Source organism: Achroia grisella, unplaced genomic scaffold, assembly GCF_030625045.1.
Source record: "Achroia grisella isolate CSIRO2021 unplaced genomic scaffold, CSIRO_AGI_Agris_v1 utg840, whole genome shotgun sequence".
NCBI lineage: Eukaryota > Metazoa > Arthropoda > Insecta > Lepidoptera > Pyralidae > Achroia > Achroia grisella.
In genome coordinates this window covers 1,671,461-1,691,664 of record NW_026713038.1, presented here as the reverse complement: position 1 = coordinate 1,691,664, position 20,204 = coordinate 1,671,461, and the positions used below count along the sequence as shown (strand labels likewise).

Here is a 20,204-nt window from a genome sequence, read left to right as displayed (position 1 = left end):
TCGACCCACAAACCTATCGGTGCAAACGACGTTTAAAATATGTACCTGGTAAAATTCGTATGTTTTTAATGTAATACTTCAGCAAGTGACATACTGGTCACTAATTACATAGAGTCACTCCAAATGTGTTGCAAGCAGTTAATGCTTAATGGATGCGCTTAGTTTCCGGGTCGTTCCTTCCGCCATAAAAAATGGGGGAGACCTAGATCTAAACTGAAATCATGATAGTGAATTCTTACTACAGTCGCACAAAAATAATACTTGATGAAACTTGATTAAACCTTTTATTTGATTGAAAGAGAATCATAACAATCCAGATAAACGACGATCGTGCATAAAGAAATATAAAATATAGACTATCGACAGATTGAATTGCAAGCTATTTTTGAAGTTATAGATTATTAAAAAAGAAACTTCCGTATTCAATATCACATAAGCTATTACAAAAAGATATACATATACCTATATATATATATATTTCTAAAAACTTATATGATATTTAATATTGAAGTTGAAATAGTCAATGTATGACACAAGAACATACCTACTTACAGTTTGTATCTATGCTATGAAGTAAACATAGCGTCTGTGTGCTCTGCCTTACCCTCTCGTTATCAGTAAGAAAACTGTGAAAAACAGTGGGGTGAGCTCGCTGAAAGATGGTGAGAGGACCGTGGGGCACGGTGCGGGGTGCGGGAAGGGCGGTCCGATGGTGGCTAGAGGCGGTCGCCGGCGCTGCTAGACACCAGCACTCAGTCGCGCGCGTTCGTATCGCACGCACGTGTCTTCAGCTCCGACCGCGGCAGTGCAGCCTCCCGTCAGTATTCCACTCGCCGCAACAGTCCGGTAACGTACCCACACCTACCACGCACACAGCGGCGCGTGCGCTTGCATAACTCCAGTTTCCGCCTCGCCGCCCGTTATGAAAGCGCGCCGCCAAACACGCAGACACAGTGACCCGCGAATGCGAATGCAGTGATCGAATACCCACGTGCATCGGTGATATCAAGTGAGGTGACGGCGTATCAAATCATAATTAGACATCTAATGAAATGCAATCCGCGTCCGTTGCTACACCGCGCCGCAACCTCGCTGCCCGACATTGGCTCGTTTCGACACCCTAAACGTCGGTAGAAAACTGATTTCGATAACATTGAACTGTAGATTGTTGGCTGATTATGACAAATTAATGTTAAATCTATTATAATCGTATAAAAACTCTACTTCGCGGTCTTGGCTCACAGGTAAAATCTTACTGTTTTGACGAACAAAACAATTAACACTTATATTATATAATATATGAAAATTGACAATAAAAACAAATATTAACTTCCAAAATAACCACATATATAGTATTAACATTAAATTGGTCTAACTTTATGTCATTATTTTTGTCTGCTTTTTTATTCACTAAATCTTGTGATAAAATCTCTGCATCGCTCTTTTCAGGGAAAACTCTATCTTAAATATTCTCTATTTAAATTACTTGTTTGTACATGTATGGTCAGGCAAATAATTCAATATTCAGGCACTGTATTGAATCAAATAATCATCATTACGTCACTTCCACGTGACCTTGCGGTAGCTTCAAATCTATAAACAATTCCGGTTAAGTCCTTATACATACAATTGTATGAACTTATGAATGTTTAACGAAGTACATATAAGGAAAACTGCATCTCATGACTTTAATCACATAGTATTTAATGTAGACAAAATTTACAAAAATAATTAACATAGTAGTAAAATATAACAGTTATGAAAAATAGCAATAAGCAAAATTAATGATAAAAAAAACGAAAATTAAATGAGATAAATCATAGAATGTAAAACTGAAGAATCTGGAATTTAGAACTTACATAGTTCTCTCAGAACGACGTCTTTGAGATATCATAGATCACAAGTATTTTGTAGAAATAAAGTAAAGCATAATATACGTATTAAAATTTGTTGAATTTTTCAATGATATGATACCTATTCTATTCTAATCTATTCCGTTAACTACAATAATTTCTCAATAAATTGTTCACCATCGAGTGAAGTCGATAATGTCGCATCTAAGGGTTCATGGTTTCACGATGGTTGCTGTTAATGATGACCACCAGACACGGTCAAGGTCATATCAACAACCCCCCTCCCTTTTCCGTTACAGAATTAAAATAAAACATCCGACTTGTCAAATCTAGTGATGTTCAAACTTTTTCCGAAGTGATTCGTTTAGAAATTTTATTTACCTTAAAAAAAATTGTGGCCACGGTAAGTAAATATTACTTAATTTTTATTATTTATTTATTTATCATATTTTAAATAAACGGTAAAGGAGATTCGCAAATTTTTATTGATTTTATATTTTAAACGGCTTTTATCGTATTACGACATATCATTGTATGAGCTTTCTCTCCAAATATAAGTACTTCTAATACCTAATGTCTGTGTACTTTGCCTAGTAGTATAGTGAGAAATTGTCAAATATCTATTTAGGATGATCAGGATCAATACATAACAATCTGTGCCCGCGGTTTCTCTCGCGTGAAATTGATAGCTTATTTGGCTATTTTAGTAATTTTTGTGTGAAAGAGGAACAAATATCCATCCATCCATCCATACTCACAAACTTTCAAGTTTAGTAAGCTAGTAATAAATGCTACTGCTACTATTTAGTAAAACACAAATAAGTTTGTTACATGTTCAGGGATCTTAATGCCATTTGACGTGTAGATTAACTATGTCACAAGGGCAGAAATAGGATATCTTTTATATAAATAAAAAAGCATCGTGGGAAACGTTCAATTATTTATAAACGACTATTTTATTACTATTTAAAATATATGAAAAAGTTTAATTAATAGATTGGTTTAATCAATGATCAGATTACATTATAATGAAGCCCTAAATGATAGTCAGCCTTTTTTTTCTTCTGTTTATCCTTTAAAGGAAAGGCTAAGGGAACTGCGCCCATACAGCCATGCCCATGTTTTTGATAGTCACATTTATACGGAGTGACATTTGAAAGTGAAATGATAGAATGTGTGTCGAACACGTAACCGATGATGACGGCGGCCGATAGGTCACTGGGCGGTTGTATGAGTTATTTGTCAATAGACCGTGATATCAGTTACCTAGATAACTATATTTGAAGAGAAAATATTTATACATAACACGTAAGTAAAGATATCTTATTTATTAAATCTTTAAGCCAAACAAATACAAAAATCATGGCGAATATGGCGAACTTAACGCCATAAGGCATTTTGTCTCAGTCAACCATAGGGCAAGTAGAGATTAGTTGACGGTGCATTTAAATAAATAACATGAAATAAAAGGAAGTAGGTAATAATAATGAATTAAATATATATATCTAGACACATACATACTTAAATATAAATATATAAATAATCTTATATCAAACCTTAACGGATTTGCATTGCAATAAAATATTAGTACTACTTGCTACGGATTTAAAACCTTAACGGATGCGGTATTGCAACCAAATTTGTTTCTTACCATCGAAATCAATTTCACCACATTTGTTTCATCTTCGACATTCATTATATTGTTAATAAATAAAATCAGTATATAAATTATTTACATTTGAAGGTATCGTATGTAACTTATAAGAGTTTCTGAGGGTTGGGTATGGAAAATAAATGAATAGTTAAATGACTAAATTGATACCGCAGCGATGTAATAAGAATACAATAGAAACGCAAGTTAAAAATAGTCTCTTATAGTAGAATGTGTTACGTTTCAAAAACAAAAAAAAATAGTTGAATAAAAAACAGCTGAATCTGCATTTATATGTGTAATTTTTTACAAAATACCGTTATATATAATCATAACAACACGTTTTATATAATAATATTAACTATATTTTTTATATCCTTATATCCTTCATTCCTGCGCATACAAATTTTATTTCTTATTGAATTAAAATATTCTCTCCAACCATAGATTAAAAAATATAAATATTATTTTTTATTCTTGTTTATTATTAAACTTATGATTAAATAAAAAAAAACAGTGTAATAAAAAACAAAATCAATTCATTAAAATTAATACCGAACATAATCACTATTGTGTATAAATAATTAATTAAGAAAAAGTCGTTATAATTGTCCCTTTGATTTCTTATTTGCAAATATAACACAATAATAAATTACATTTGTTTTAATTTATGTAGGTAAAATAATATATTCTCGTGCTTTTATCAGATACATACATATGTGTTCAATATCCTGAAAGCTCTAGTGTTTTCTTCTTTAATATTTGCATAAACAGGCAATAGTGATTACAATAATTGTTGGCGACCGGCCGCCGCAACCTCTTTTGATACTTTTATTATTTTTAAATCTATATTTTTAGAACAGTTCTTTTTATACGTCATGTTTTTTGATACATTTCAATTATTCTATTATTGTCTTTCGTATAGTTCGCAATTGCACATATTAATATATTATATTATTGCAAACTACGTGTTTCATCATTTAGACGCCCATACAGTCCACCGATCCATTACAATAATACTAAACAGTTTATATTTTATTCAACGATTCACTAACTGTATTAAAAAAGTTACTACTTCTCATTCCAAAATAATCTCATATGTGTTTGACCAGACATTCTGTAATTCAGTACCGTACCTTAAATAGGTTGTAATAAGTAATAAGCTGAGAAGAGTGTTTTACACAAACTGTACCTTATTAGCTTTTATTAATGTACCTAATTAATAAACAAGTTTTGCTTAACCAACCAGTTACAAAGTGACCAATAATGTTCTTAGATAGTTTTGTAAGTGGCCATGGAGTATCGAAAACAGTTTAATACAAAAGAGACCGTTGTTAGACCTTCAATTTAATTTGAACCAATAACTTGCGTGTTGGAATTGCTAAATTAATTTACGTGCTCGCTCCACCCGTTTTCGTGTTTTCTTTTAATTTTGCATTACATTTTTTAAACTAGCTTCTAGCTGCATTTAAAATAAAAGTTAGCTATACTGTTTATTTTGTCAACTTCTATATTATCTTTACGAACCCATTTCAATGTCATTTGTTTGTTTAAAACAAATCAAATGACATTAATTATTATTTCAGCATCCTTAGTCCTTACCTAGCCCGTATCTCATTATTCTACTAGTATTGACCTCTACCAGCCATCATATCTGAACTCACTCTCTTTTTATCCATATTATCTTCCGTCCATCTATTTTTTCTTCGATTGTCCTCTTATAAAACTTAGCATAATTATAAACAATAATTATGCGATATTTGAAGAAATTCGGATAACGCAATAACTCTACCGTAACAAAATTAGCTTTCCGTCACCATACCAATGTAGTGTGGGTAGGTATGTGATAAAATAGTAAATAGTGAAATAATAACTAACTAAACCTAAAACTAAAATTGACTCAAACCAATAATTAATTAGGAATAAATGATAAATATTCACATGCCTACTATTAAATAAATTGATCACAATCTTTCTGTATGTAATACGGAAATAGTAAAAATTACGCAAAGATTGACAAATCAATAGAGATGTTATATGATGTAAAGTACGACTGTTTTTATTGAATATTTAAGATTAAATTTTAATATAGACTGGCCTCGAAATATCACATTTAACTTACAAAATTATTTAATGCACAAATTAATTCTCATTTTTGGTAATAAAAATATTTTTAACAAGCAATTTAAAACAACACTAATTTGACGAAATTCTAATTACCTGCAAACATACATGTATTACAAATATAACATAAAATACTCTATTCACCTAATAATTTTAAATTTGTACTTCATATTATATATCATAACGTATTTTACAAGTAGTTTCTTTTACTTTTATTTGTTATAGTGAACTGTTTTCAATTCGAAACTGTATCTAATTTTTTAAATTAGAATTTTCACTTTTGAGGCATATTATATGTTTATTCTGAGAGCAAACATAGAACAACTCACATAAAACTATGTTATTTACGTGCAACAAATACTAATTTATAAATAAAAATTAAAAACTTTGTTATTTTTTTACTAGTAAATGCATTTTGGAATTTTTTTACTGAAGTAAAAACCCATTCTATTGTTTGCATATAAAACTAATGTAAAAACCCTGTATTCTGTGAACAATTAAAAATGTACCTAAGACTATGAACATAAAGCTTATTTTAATGTAACAGATTTAAGTAACGTGACATCAGAACTACAATTCTTTATTTAAAAAAATGAAGATGTTAACATAAGTGTACATATAGTAATAGGCTTTTATATGTACTCATTGAACTATTAATTTTGTGTTTCTTCATAATGGATTGAGAATGAAATTTTGTTGATAGTATCGGCTTTACTTTTCTTATAATTGTGAATTAAACTACAATATTAACACGAATTGATTAAATTAATTTAGAATATAATTGAAATAATTAAATTCAATTTAATTTTAACCACTTTTGAATAGTCATCTTTCTTCAGTCTTCCACTCACACACGGAAAGCTGTCTCATCACAAGAAGAACAAGAAACTTGCGTTTTTCTTTTTGGAACAATTTTTGACACTTTACAATTATAAGTTGAAATGTGTGGATAGAAACTACCAACTAGCACTAATGTATTAGAATCAAAATATACAATACACAATAAGATTAAATCAGTCCTAGTGATTAGAGCAGACCAGTCCCTACAAGCAGCATTCGTTCACGACCATAATGAGTACCCTTTATAAATGTTCAGACTTGCGCAGATATCTCGTTTCCTCCAGCGTATCACAATACTCCTCTACTTGAGGAAATGTATCTCTCATCCATTGAGTACCTTATTTAGTAATTCTGTATATTTTATGATGTTAAAATACACAGAATTACTAAATAAGCTACTATGTTAGTAGTAGTAGTAAAGCTCTTATGTTAGCAGATATCATTTTCAAAATTCATTTAAAAAAGTTTAAATACAAATTAAATATGTTATGTAATATATTAGGTTAAAAAATATTAGAATCAAAAAATATTTCTGATGTCAAAACTCTTTGTTAGCAGATATCATTTTCAAAATTCATTTAAAAATGTTTAAATACAAATTAAATATGTTAGATTAAAAAATATTAGAATCAAAAAATATTTCTATGTAAGGAAATTGTTAAGTAATCGTGAATGCAAATCATTTCCCATAAACCTTACGTGGATGTTTGGCGAACGACCAACGTTTGTTACGCAACTGAGTGAGCACGCACTATCGCACTTGACCCCTGGTCCCGACCACTCATTACTTATGTGAGCCACATATTTACAAAGCCTTGGGTATTAACAGCTCTAGATTATAAGGCCGCGTTCCATTGAGCAGATGGTGATTCAATTACTTTAGTAATCTATTGTGTATGACTATTTTCCAAAAGTAGTTTAAAGGCCAAAATCAGGTTTGTTTTCCCAATTTTAAATATTAAACCTTGTAAGGGGTATGGTAAGTGGTAAAAGTTGTCTATATTTAATCTTACTGTAGAACTAAAACACAGCCAACTCTTTACAAAATATAATATATAAAGACTTTGCAATAATTAATTTTAAATATATTATTACATATGATAGTAGTATTGTCAGCATTGTACCATCCTCTCAATGATTCATGGAGCTTCTGAAGGAATGTCCCATTAGTTTTAGAATGACTGCATATGAGAGGATCACAATGTAGGTATTTTGTTATACTATTATTTATTATTATTCATATAGCCGTTTTCCGTTAGGTAAGTCGACACGTTAAATGCTATTAATATCACATAAACTATCAAATCCATTTGTTTCCGTGTTGGTCCTTTATAAACTTTGTCAAGATTTAACTTTGCATTTTTTCTGTAATATACATAACGCTAAATCATCAATTGTTTTGCTGTATATAACAGTATTATGAATGAAGTATACAAAAACCATTTATGAGACAACAATGCGATATTAATATTACTAGATAATGAATTAGAAATAAATTGCATTGCAACACGCATATTATGTAACGTACTATGCCTTTAATATATTTTTTTTCTTCGCCTATAATGACTTTAGAGTGGTACTAATTTTAACGTTGGCTAAGATTCAAATTTATCATCGAAAAGTCTCATTACAAGTACAATTTACCGTCGTAATTAAAAAAAAAACACTACATATTATGACAATTAACAAATATTATAAAAAAAAGAGAATCAAAAATAATGTAAATTCTTTGGACTACCAAAAGCAATGTCTTACAAATCTAAAACTATTCTATAATATTAAATACCTTTAATTGTAATCATTGTTTTCACTTCATACCATTATTTGGGGTTAGGGCAGTATGTCATCATTCTTCCACTGATCGACAATTATATCTGAGCTCACATTATCTTTCAAACAGTCCATCCTATTTTCGGTCATTCTCTTCTCTCTTTAATTATTATATTATCGCTTACTTTAATCTTGACTTTGACCATTTAACCTCATAAATATATAAATATATATAAATGTACGAATATATTATGTAAGCACTTAGTGGCTTTTAAGTTTTACCTGATTATTATTGCGTTTATAGCCAAAGATTGAAATCTGAAAATTTAATTGAATTACATTTAGTTATTGTTAATTAGTTAGTAAAATTTAATTTTTGACTAACTCTCTGTAATAGAAATCTAAAAATTAATATCGTGTTTTTAGACTTAAAGCTCAACAAATTTTAAGCAAATTACCATTTCGCTATGTCTATTAAATTAAAAATTTTATTGATATAATTTGACTAACTTTTACACATTTGATAATACAAAAAGTATATATTATGAACACGAGTATATTGGCATTTTAAAATCTTTAGATCATATTCTATTTACCAAAGCTATAGGCACATAAACGTGTAATAAAATATATATAAATATATAATATATATGCGTAGGCGCGAAAGGTTAGATCTGAAATATTTAAATTTATGTATCAATATCAAAATTATATTCAATTTACTAGTTTTAGAAGAATTATTTGAGACATATATTATCCCTAATATAAAATATATTAATTAATATTGCTGACATTACCACAACCAGTTCTACTATAACAAGTATTTTGGTGTTTGGGAATAATCTTATAAAATTATATTTGGTCTATCGTATTAATTATGACAAACATTAGGGAGATAATTGCGATAGTTTATTTTGTGGTTCAGTTGTCGCTTGAGAGAATAAGCAATGTATGCGAAATTGTCATGTCATATAAACAGAATATGTTTTATCCACGACAAGCTACCCCGCACACTTTGTATGTGTTACATTTTATCCTTTTTTACAACATTTTTCATTGCTCCTATTGATAATTGCCTGATGATAGCCTCTGATGACAATTAAAATCGATAAATACTCTGGTTTTATTTATAGATAAAATATCGATACTAACTTTTAGATATAAAACTCCCCTAAAATTTCATAGACTTTACCACTTTATAATATTAGATAGAAAATATATTGAGGTATATAGAAACCTAGCTTTCAAGAGTGATAATTCATCTCCAAAAGTAATGGATGATCAAGTTTAGATTTTAGAATATATTACATAGGTTTTAATTTTATTAATCGGCTTCCGAAAACAGGCCTCCTAAAATCGTAATGTATCAAGTAGGATGGCCTTCAACCGGACCATAATTCAGAAATTGGAGTGCACGCAATGCACTCGCCTTCGTTTAAGTAAGATAGTGCTATCTATATAGGTCAGCTACTGCATTATTCACAGATTGAAAAAGTGTAATAAAAGTTACTTATTAAGTAAGTCTACTTAAGTCTAGAGGTAAGTCTACTACAAATCTCACTAAGGAAATATTACATATTGTTTATAATGAGATACATGCAAATTCAATAGTAACGATCGGCCTTGATCTTGTGCATCTCGCATTGAGTGGGTTATGCGTGAAATATCACTACTGCGCGCAGCTTTACTCTTGAACTTGACATATCTCTATTGTTATGAAGACGGCACCCACGCTCGTTACATATATATTACATTTCAAAGTGATAAGGTCGGAAAATAATAGATACATATTTAGAATGTAGATTTAAATGGGTTCAAAAAGAAATAGGTGATTAATTTGACTCTGTTTTTGTGTTTATGTCCATATGTATTCATAAAAATCAGCGTCAAAAACTAATTAACAACTCACTGCGAGATACGATGTCTATTAGCAATATGAGTAGAATATTTGCCTATTATTACCTTTTTTTTTAGAAGTGTAACGTTTTATTTTTAGTTTAGTTAGAATTCTAATACTTCTTTATATTTATTTCAATGTCTATCCTCTGCTGGGTAAAAACCTTTTTCATGGCTTCCACCAAATTTAATAAATATTTTAATAATTATAAGTACATCAGTTATTACTTTTTAATTAGCATTTGTGTTCTCATAAAACACCTCAAATTTAAAATTAAATTTAATAGCTCTGTCTCTCAATAAGTAGAGATTCTATACTACTATTATAAAGAGAGAAAGAGCTGTTATTGAGATAAAGAAAGAAAACTCGGGAACTAGTGCACAGATATGAAAAATTCTTTAAGTGATAATAATCTACATTATTCCAGAGTAAACTAGACTATACATTATGCAAATTTATTCAAAACTTACAAAGTTATCAGCACCGGGGCGAAACCGGAGTCATAAATAAATAAAACAACCTTTACCTTTCCTTTAGTTCTAGTAAAGCCTTGATGTTATGTGGAAATAAGATATTAACCTATTAATTCATTAAATTTAACGATCTACTCATGATTATTTACATATTAGTCCAGTCTGATTTATTGAGTTGCATCATTTTACAACATCAATCAATAGTTCTGTTTACTTTAAACGTATATATATGCATAAAAAACCACTAATTACGAAAGTACTAGATGAGTAAAATTTAAATATATTAAATTTAATTGTCGACGCTCAATTCTTATCAACATGTATTGATTTATGGCTCAACCGAGATTGATGAAATTTTACGCATACTCGTTAGGCATGAAAATCTGTTGTCATTTGAGACAGTTATTTTCATTGTTCTACCGCCAACGTTATTTTTAATAGCGATATTGCTATATGGCACTGGGTCAGCAAAATGAAGTCGCTTCTGTTGTCTATTCGCTTAGATCTTTTAAACTATGCAATGGATTTTAATGCAGTTTTTAACAATATTCAAGAGGAAGATTTATATGTATAATGTATTTACACAAAGCGGGTAGCTAGTAATATATATGTATATATATATATATATAATAAAGAAGTACATTAATTTAATAGCGAAAAGTTTGACACGATTAATAAATATGTAAGACTAAATAACATTTGCTAAACCATCGTATAATATTTAGACTAGAATATTCCACTGACTTAAAATAATAAATACATATTGCATAATTGAGACATCATTTTTAATAAATTGCTAACATGCGTGACTTGGTAGGTAGGTAACACGGTTATTCGTTCAAAGTGTACTGTGTTTTTAATTTTTTTAAAAAGAGCAATACAATACTCTTTACACTATATCATCATCAGTTTTGAACCGATGTTTATCATATTTTTATTAATTTGAAGGGCTTTAATCACATAATTAAGCTATATATGGTTTTTATCAGTATTAAAATACTAGCGAAACGGTTATACAAGCGTGTTTCCATCGGCCAGTATAATATTGTATCATATATGTACCTAAACTTTTGTTTAGTAAATTAAAACCACATGATATTGTTCAGTACTTTTTAAGACTGTCTCAAACATACAGATAACAGCGGGGGCTTTGTTTTATAACATATATTATTAAAGCTATCTCCTTCAACAAGATACAAAAAAAACTTAAGTAAACTATACACAGTATTGTACTTGCTAAATGAATGAACTAGTTTAAATAGATTTAGACTGTAACTAACTTGTTTAAATCAACTATACGATTTAATATAAGTTCGGACCGAAACGTAATACAACGAAAAAACATATGAAGATACTAAAATTATTCATTTTTCAAGTTACGTATATTGTAAGTGGTCAGCATGCAATAAGACCATAGAGACCATAGAGACCATAGAGACCATTTAACAACCTTATTTTGAAAGCCTCCAGCCTAACTCTAAGTGTATAAAAAAAATAACTATTAATGACTATAACTAATAAAATGGTGTAAATTATACCTAACGCGTAAGTGCGAATTATGTGAATGTTATAAGATTTGTGTTGAGAAACTTCATAATGTTGTCATAATTACAACCCTAAGTATATAGGCATATATTACAAAATGGATCCGAAATATAAATAGGTCGTCTTTATACGTATACGTCAATATATATTTATAAATCTCATAAACATACCAGTAACAGGTCGGATTGTATTTATTAGCATATAACCGAAGTGCTACTGATTATATAAAATAGTCACAAAGTTATATAACAACTTTCCTCACTGGCACACATATATACATACAGCCTTACAGCCATGTCTACTCATTTTTCTATATTGCCTCATCGTGACAATGTGAATATTTATATACAAGGAAATACGGTCAAAATACAATAGTTTCTGGGTTGTTTCCGCGCGAAGACATTTAATTACGTTTAATGACATTTAGTTTTATAAAGAATGACCGGGTTTTTATTTTTGAACTCACATAAAAAAAAATTGTGTTAGAATGAATAAGTTGGTATTTTATTTTATAAAACAAATAATGCAATAAAACTGAGTTATATGAAAGTGGATGGATGAAAAGGCAGAGGACGCCCTAAAAAATGATGGATGGATTGTGTGAAAGAATAAAAGGAGAGTATACTCAGATCTGACGACCAATATAGATCAGCGGAAGAGGATAATATACAGCGTCGACCCCTAATAAGGAGATAAAGGCAAGGCAGTGATGAATGATGATTCTCCATAACATCAAACCTCAAAACAACAAATCTAATAAAACTTATATGTGTAAAAGGCGGACATATTGCTGGAGTTATTTATTTTCTCTATAATCACAAACCTGTAAATTGCCATCGGTTTCAAATAAGAATTATTAGCAACAGCTTTAGATTTAAACCCCTATTGTTGTTGTTGCTACATCCGAATTTCTGTTGCCCAATTAATCGTTATTTAATGTCAACAGAATATCTGTTATTTTGAAGGTAATATAGGCAATTTAAATGGGTAATTCATTGGACGTGAAATTAATTTCCTATGGAAAATTTACTACAATATATTCCGATACCATACCACTCTACATAACAATTATCTTGATTGTACAATTTATATCTTTTATCAAGAGGTGTAAGAATCAAAATTAATTGTGCGTTTACTTAAAGTAGGCTTCGTTTTAAACCTTGCACTTAAATCCATGTCCTCGCCTGCTTTTAACCAAATATTAATGATAATAAAACACGAAACCGTATTCACATTCACTTGCAATTGCACTGTCATGCTTTTATACATCTTACCTCGATTTATATTAAGTTCAATATCGTTTATACATTATAAAATAAGCGTGAAAAACTATTTATAATAAATTCTATATATAGAATGTTCATGATATCTTGTACTGCGCAAAAAACTATTGCATTCACCCGTAATACAAATTATGTATAAATTAATATTAAATACAATGGCAACAGCAGGAAATCATACAAATTTGAAACTACTTTGCATTATAATAAGTACTAATATTAAATAACTTCATATTAATATGTGTTAATATAATTTATCAATATAACAGTCATAATTAAGTCAGAGTTAAGAAAAATATCGATGTTAGCCTTGAGAGAGTCATAGTTTATTGGCTTATTGCTACCCTGATTTTTAACCAAAGGCTGTGAATTTGAATCATGGCAGTGCCAAAAAAATGCGTATTAATTTGTATTTCTTATTGGAAATTATTAATACAAACACCTAATAAATCTGAGAAACTGCGGTTAGTTCTTATTGTTTCACGTTGAATTTCATATGGGCATATCAGGTGTTATGTTCAGGACCTCGACTATTAATAATACCTCAGACCACCCGCTATCTACGATGACATTAATGTGAAGAAGATGACATTTATTATTAACTTTTTACTAATATTATAAACACGAAAGTTTGTCAGTAAGAATAGATGGAAGTTTGTTACTACTGAACGGATTTTGATGAAACTTAACAGTAATGTAGCACATATAGACTATAATTTAAAAAGAAATTATGTTAATTGGGCAAAATATAATGATAAATGTCTAGTAAATGTGTCGCAGATAAGTTTGTTATCTGCTAGCTGAGCTGTGAGCCAGCTAGTTATTTAATATTTACTAGAAACAAACGGAAGAATTAATGTTTTGTAAATTACAATGCTTGCTGTTAATGGAATCTGTGAGAAAATAATTATGTTAGAATAAAATTTCATTCTAACGTCAGTTACTAAATGATGGTGACAAAAAGCTAATTTCTATATACTTTTTATTGTACTTTTTTATTTATTGTACTGTCAACTGAAGAGACTTTTAGCCGATCACAAATGAAAAGGAAAAAACGGCACACAATTATTTTTAATTAGAACAATTGTTGCTATCTATGTATCTTTTAATGCCTCGTTGATCTAAGAGTTTAACGGATCGCTTTACTTTCGATCGTCGCAAGTTTGATTCCCTGCACAATATAAACTTTTATATTCTTGACTATGATTGTTTCTATTAGTCTGGGTGATATCTCTGTATGCATTTACAAAAACAGTGAAAATATGTATTTATATCTATGACACAACCTCTGCTTAGCTTGGACCTAGGTGGCGGTGTGTGAATTGTCATTGGGTTATTATTATTATTATATAATTAATATAAGTATGCTATTGACATAAAAACAGAGTTTAATAACCGGTAAAACATAATTTCAGGATAATAATTGCGGTCCCAAGGTTGCAATGGAATATTTAAATATAATTCTAGAAACTAGTTCGTGTAGAGATTGATGATTTAAATATATTATAATGATTAAGAGTTGAGGAAGAGTTAATCACGATTCATAAGACGGTTCGTTGACAGTTATTAAGACTGTGGGTTCGTATTTTTATGCCTCAACTATTTTTTTTCCATTATATGTCATTAGAAGAGTTTTTTAATTTACTGGATATTACTTTATAATTTTTATTTCTTTAGTAAATACCAACAAATGTGATCCAAATAATGGTGTTTTGTAGATTGGAAGTTGTTAGATTTGAAATAGGAGTTGTCATTATTTTCTTAAATGATTATGATATAAAAATTTGTTAAAAATCCAATTAAGTAGAATCGCCTTTAATAGTTTAATCATAATAATACATTAATTCATTTACGTAAATCTGTTATAGCTTTACAAATACGTTTCCTTTAACCTAAATAAATTTTTTTGTTTTAATAAATTGAGTAAAATATTTTTGTTGACATAAAATAAAGACAAATCTACTTCATTCTATAAACTAGTTCTAAAACTTAAAAATGGATAAATACTGCGGACAGCCCAAGGTTTTGACAGGTGCTGCACGTCGCGCCACTTTCGCTGGCGGAAGGAGGCCGTCGCGCGCCGATAGCAAAAAATCAATCACACACAAGCACGGTCTCCTTCAAAATACATATTCTTTGTAATAAAAAGTACTTAATATATTATAACTTTATGGGTGTATTTCCTTTGCCCCAAATTATATATTTACATTTTATGTGCCGAAAATTTTTGGCGGTTAAAAATACAGACTAGCATTTTTTTCGGCATCTTCATTATCTTTTTTACTTAGTTTCAAAATTATAATGTTTTTTAAAACCAGAGGAGCGTCCAAGGTTTTATTGGGCGCTCCACGTCGCCCACTTTCGCTGACGGAAGGAGGCCGCCAATGGCGCGGCATGCCATCGAGAGCGAAAGGGGAAACGCACACAAGCGGACTCCTTACGTATTATACCTACGTCACTTGTTACGAAAAACTACATAATCTTTAGCAACACGGAGCGATCGAGGCGAACGATTAGCGAATGTATTCATTCATTAATTTATGATAATGTATATGCGTAAAGAGATTTATCCTGATAACTTGAATGAACTACGATGTGTTAGTATAAAAATGGAGGCTAGAAATGTTTCATTTTGAATATAGATTTACAAAAAAGGATATCTCGAATTTCCGTCAAAAACTTCGGAATTTCAAGAACTTTTATTTATTTAATGTATCTAACGATTTAGGTCTAATTTTATATGCATATATAGAGATAAACTTAAAAAATAAATAAATATATATATATATATATTATATATATTTACTTTTTAAGTTTATCTCTATAGACGTCTTTCCAGATAAAAGCGTTTTTATACAATAAAAAATATAACATACAACACAAATATTAATTTGACGTGTTTAAATTAACGCCGTTTGATATTAAAACGTGGCGTTTCAAAGGAAGACATTTTTTTTTAAAAAGGAATTATTATTTGTGTCTTGATTTAAAAAAATGCCTTTTACCTCTCAAGCTAGTTCTCAGATAAATAGTCAAGATTAGTCATTTAAAAATTAAATTCACACTAACAGCGCCATTCATTTAGTTCAAGTGCTAAATTACGAAATAACCATACAATTTATTAAAACAATTTCTTGAGCGAAACATAATACTTCAATATCATAATAAGCAAGTAACATATTTATATGTCAAACCATAATAGTCTTTATAACAATGCGATAGAGCAGACATTCGTATGTATACAAAAACGCGTCAAAATGTTACGTGATATGACGAAACTTGATTGTGACACCCTAGAATGTCTGTTTACGGTCGCCGTGATCTAACAGGATATCCTAATCGCTTCAATACATAAGACGTATGTTTCTATGAAGTTAGTCGGTCATTGTCATAGAGTATGCATCAGATGTTCTCAAACTATTGCTTCTTTGTGAACCCTCATTCACTTTTACTCTACGTAGACCCCCGTAGAAACTCCGGTCAACCATTGGGAGTTCATCTGGATTATTTGGGATTTGGGAATCACTATCATAGAGTATGTAGGTATGTCTTAACTATTTCTGCTGTAAGAAGCTTGAAAAAGCTTGAAGAGCAGTGAAATTATAAGGTTATAAGGTCCTTAAGAATGGCAAGGTATTTCCATGTACTTGTGACTAGTTAGACCTACGATTCTATGTACATATAACTTTTTAGTTCATAAACCTACAATACATTAATGAAAATTGCTCCTAAATAAACTGTTTACGAGTTAAATAAGGACAAACACAAAGACAAACAAACGAAAATTTTTTTACCTTAATTTATGTAGACTCTCATCCCCAATAATAATTTTAATATCAGTTACTTTTTTATTTATATATGTACGCATTTATTTGAAATAACTATTGTGTGCCATATTCAGACGTCATAATTTAGTAAGGTGTAAAATCTTTATATAGTTATTTTCAGATATTACTTCTTTTATATGATGTATGTAATGATTACCTATTATGTGTGTACTTATTTGTACTAGTGTGTGATTGATTGTATATATTGATCGATACCGTGTTTAGATAACACATAATATATTACTTTCGCCTCGCATATCTCTCGCAATGTCGTACAAATTATAACATGCGGTCGGCTAATTATATTCCGACCGGTATTATTTCGCAAATTACGCAAATTTCCGTTCATGCACTAACCGGTTCTATGTGTGATTAAATTACTTAACATTTAACTGCAATGTTTGATAAATTAATGGCTTTTGACATACAAGTATTTTAGGATGATCATATCTAAAAATCTCTTTTGATCATCGCTTTTCCCAAAATCTAAATATCGAAACCATTTGTGGTCACAATGTGTGACCAAATACAGACTTGTTTAGCTTAGTTCTGTAGTCTTATACATTTATAAGAATGACAATGTAATGTCGCTCTCGCCTGCACTAACGGTTTTCGCTATGGGGTCAGCAGTGGAGGATATCAGGTCAGTTAGGCCATCGTCGCAGAATCACCAGGAAATTATGTAGATGGTTTTCAGGGGGAATCGCATGGAGTTCTAGAGGACATGCTACGTTGCTATCAATGAGTTAATAATTCTACATTATTAACAATTACCTACCCGCTAGTTTTATAGACTATCACGAATAAATAGACAACTGCGGAGGCGACTTTTCTTTTGAAATATATAGAGATTGTTTTTATGTGCTTGCTAGGTTACGAAATCTAAATAAATTATTAATCAATTTAAATAGATCAAAAAAAAATTTCACTCAGATAATTTTAGCGTCAATATTTTTGCATATTGCAATAGTTCGGGTGAAGGTCACGACCTCGATACAGATACCCGAGCACTCGACATACTTAATGATCGATAGTAAAATCCTTTCGCGCTTTTCAACGATAACTATTGTCATAATCGATTTAATTCGTCATAGTGTTTTTTGCTAATAATAAAACTGCTGACCTGAATATATTCATAGTTAACCTTATATTTTGAATGTAAATTAAAAAAAATAATAAGTCTAGATTTTTCTTCGTTATATTTAACAGTAATAAGGTAGATTTCACGGCGCTAATGATTGTCACTGTTTAATTATTATTTGAATCAGTCAGTAGAATTAAAATCAATTTAAAAAAGCAACACGCAAATTTCATTCTTCATCCTGTGATAAGGCTGCATTTTAAATTAGTGTAAAAAGAATAGAATAAAAAATATATGACTATTCAAAAGTGCTTATATTAAGTATATTTGAATAAAACTTCTTTCAATTTCAATGTTCACAGTCTAAATACTTTATTTTAATTTATTGAATAATAATCTCTAGATATGTTAATAAAATTAAATCGTTTGTTAATTAAATTTACCGAGTAATATTCATTCAATAATTACTTGACTAATAACCCTAATATTATTAAATATTTTATAGATTTTATATACAATACTTAATTACATATACAATACCTATTAATATCATTTTAATTTTAATTAACATTAATAACTAATTACAAAAGGTTGTTAGTATTAATAGACAGATTTTTATCAATACAATACATAGAAATTATTTTTCCTGTAATGATTATACTTAGTATTTGTTGTAATCCAAAAAATTTACTTTACAATAATAACCCTGAACAATCTACACACGGCCGTCTAGTCTCAAACCATACTGAGCTTGTGTTATGGCTTCTAGACGACTAATATAATATACTTTACTACACTTCATTTTTTTAAATACAATTCTTATACATACATAAAATGCACAGAAAACACCCAGATATAATATAAATAATCATAGTCATAAATACATATGCTTGCATCTTACGAGGAATCGAACCCGTGACCGGCGGAAAGTAATGAGATGTACTAAACTGCTAGACCTCAGAGGCAAGCAGTCAATAGTAGTTCATTAAACTATCGTTTATTAATCAGTAAATAAACGTCTATTTATTCTCTTTTACATATAAATACTGCAGAAGTTCATTCCATTGCAAGTTATCTGAGAAATCCTTTTCTGTACATTTAATATAGAATGTCACGGTCTAATAATATTGACTTAGTCACTGATTACAGCTTAACTAACTTCCTTTGCAGTCTTGTCTGGGCATCCATCCGTGTTTTATATTTAATTGTAAATAAGATATATAATAATTACAAAATTGCCCGCAGCCCGTAGCACTTAGCTACAAGCGCTACGCATTTTTTTACATATCGTCGAGTTCGTTGATGTCTTTAGTATGAGTGCACGAAATTTCAATGATTTTTTTATTTAAAGATTCTTAATTACATTTAGGGTTTTATAATGAATAAACTTTCTATATTATTAATGTGTATACTGTTTGCTAAAACTTAAAAGATAACCAAGTAGACAAAATAAAAGATAAACAACGAAATAAATAAATATAAAAACAAGCTTACCTCGCATTGGGAGTTTGTTAAAAATCATTCTATAACATCATGACTTATATTTAGACCGTAAGTAACAAAATTATTTAATATAACTTTTATTGTCGTCTTCTCCCACTACACATTTTATCTCTAATTAACGCGACGGTTGACTGGTAGAGAATGAAAGTTTTTTTTCGGACTACTCTAATACTGTTGGCTGCAACTGGCCTTTACAGCTTCATAGGACGATAGGGGGCGAGTGTAGATGGCACTCCAAACCAGCGAGACGTATGGAGTGGTCAACTCTCGCCTGATGAATACGTGAATGAAGGGTCCGCCGTATATATAATAGTGTGTGCAAAACAATCTTGATAATATTATAAACGCGAAAATTTGTAA

At 29.8% G+C, this 20,204-nt stretch overlaps 1 protein-coding gene across 3 annotated transcripts in view; it reads left to right on the top strand.

The window, feature by feature from the left end:
* Nucleotides 1-758: 758 nt before the first annotated feature.
* Nucleotides 759-20,204, top strand: part of LOC131852137 (uncharacterized) — a 44,770-nt gene continuing 25,324 nt past the window's right edge. For 2 of the 3 annotated variants that reach the window (XM_059202777.1, XM_059202775.1), the window contains exon 1: nt 759-817. The gene's annotated coding sequence lies outside the window, so the exon portion shown is untranslated. Of the gene's footprint in view, nt 847-20,204 lie in introns of all 3 variants that reach the window. The other variant, XM_059202776.1, reaches the window with a different exon arrangement.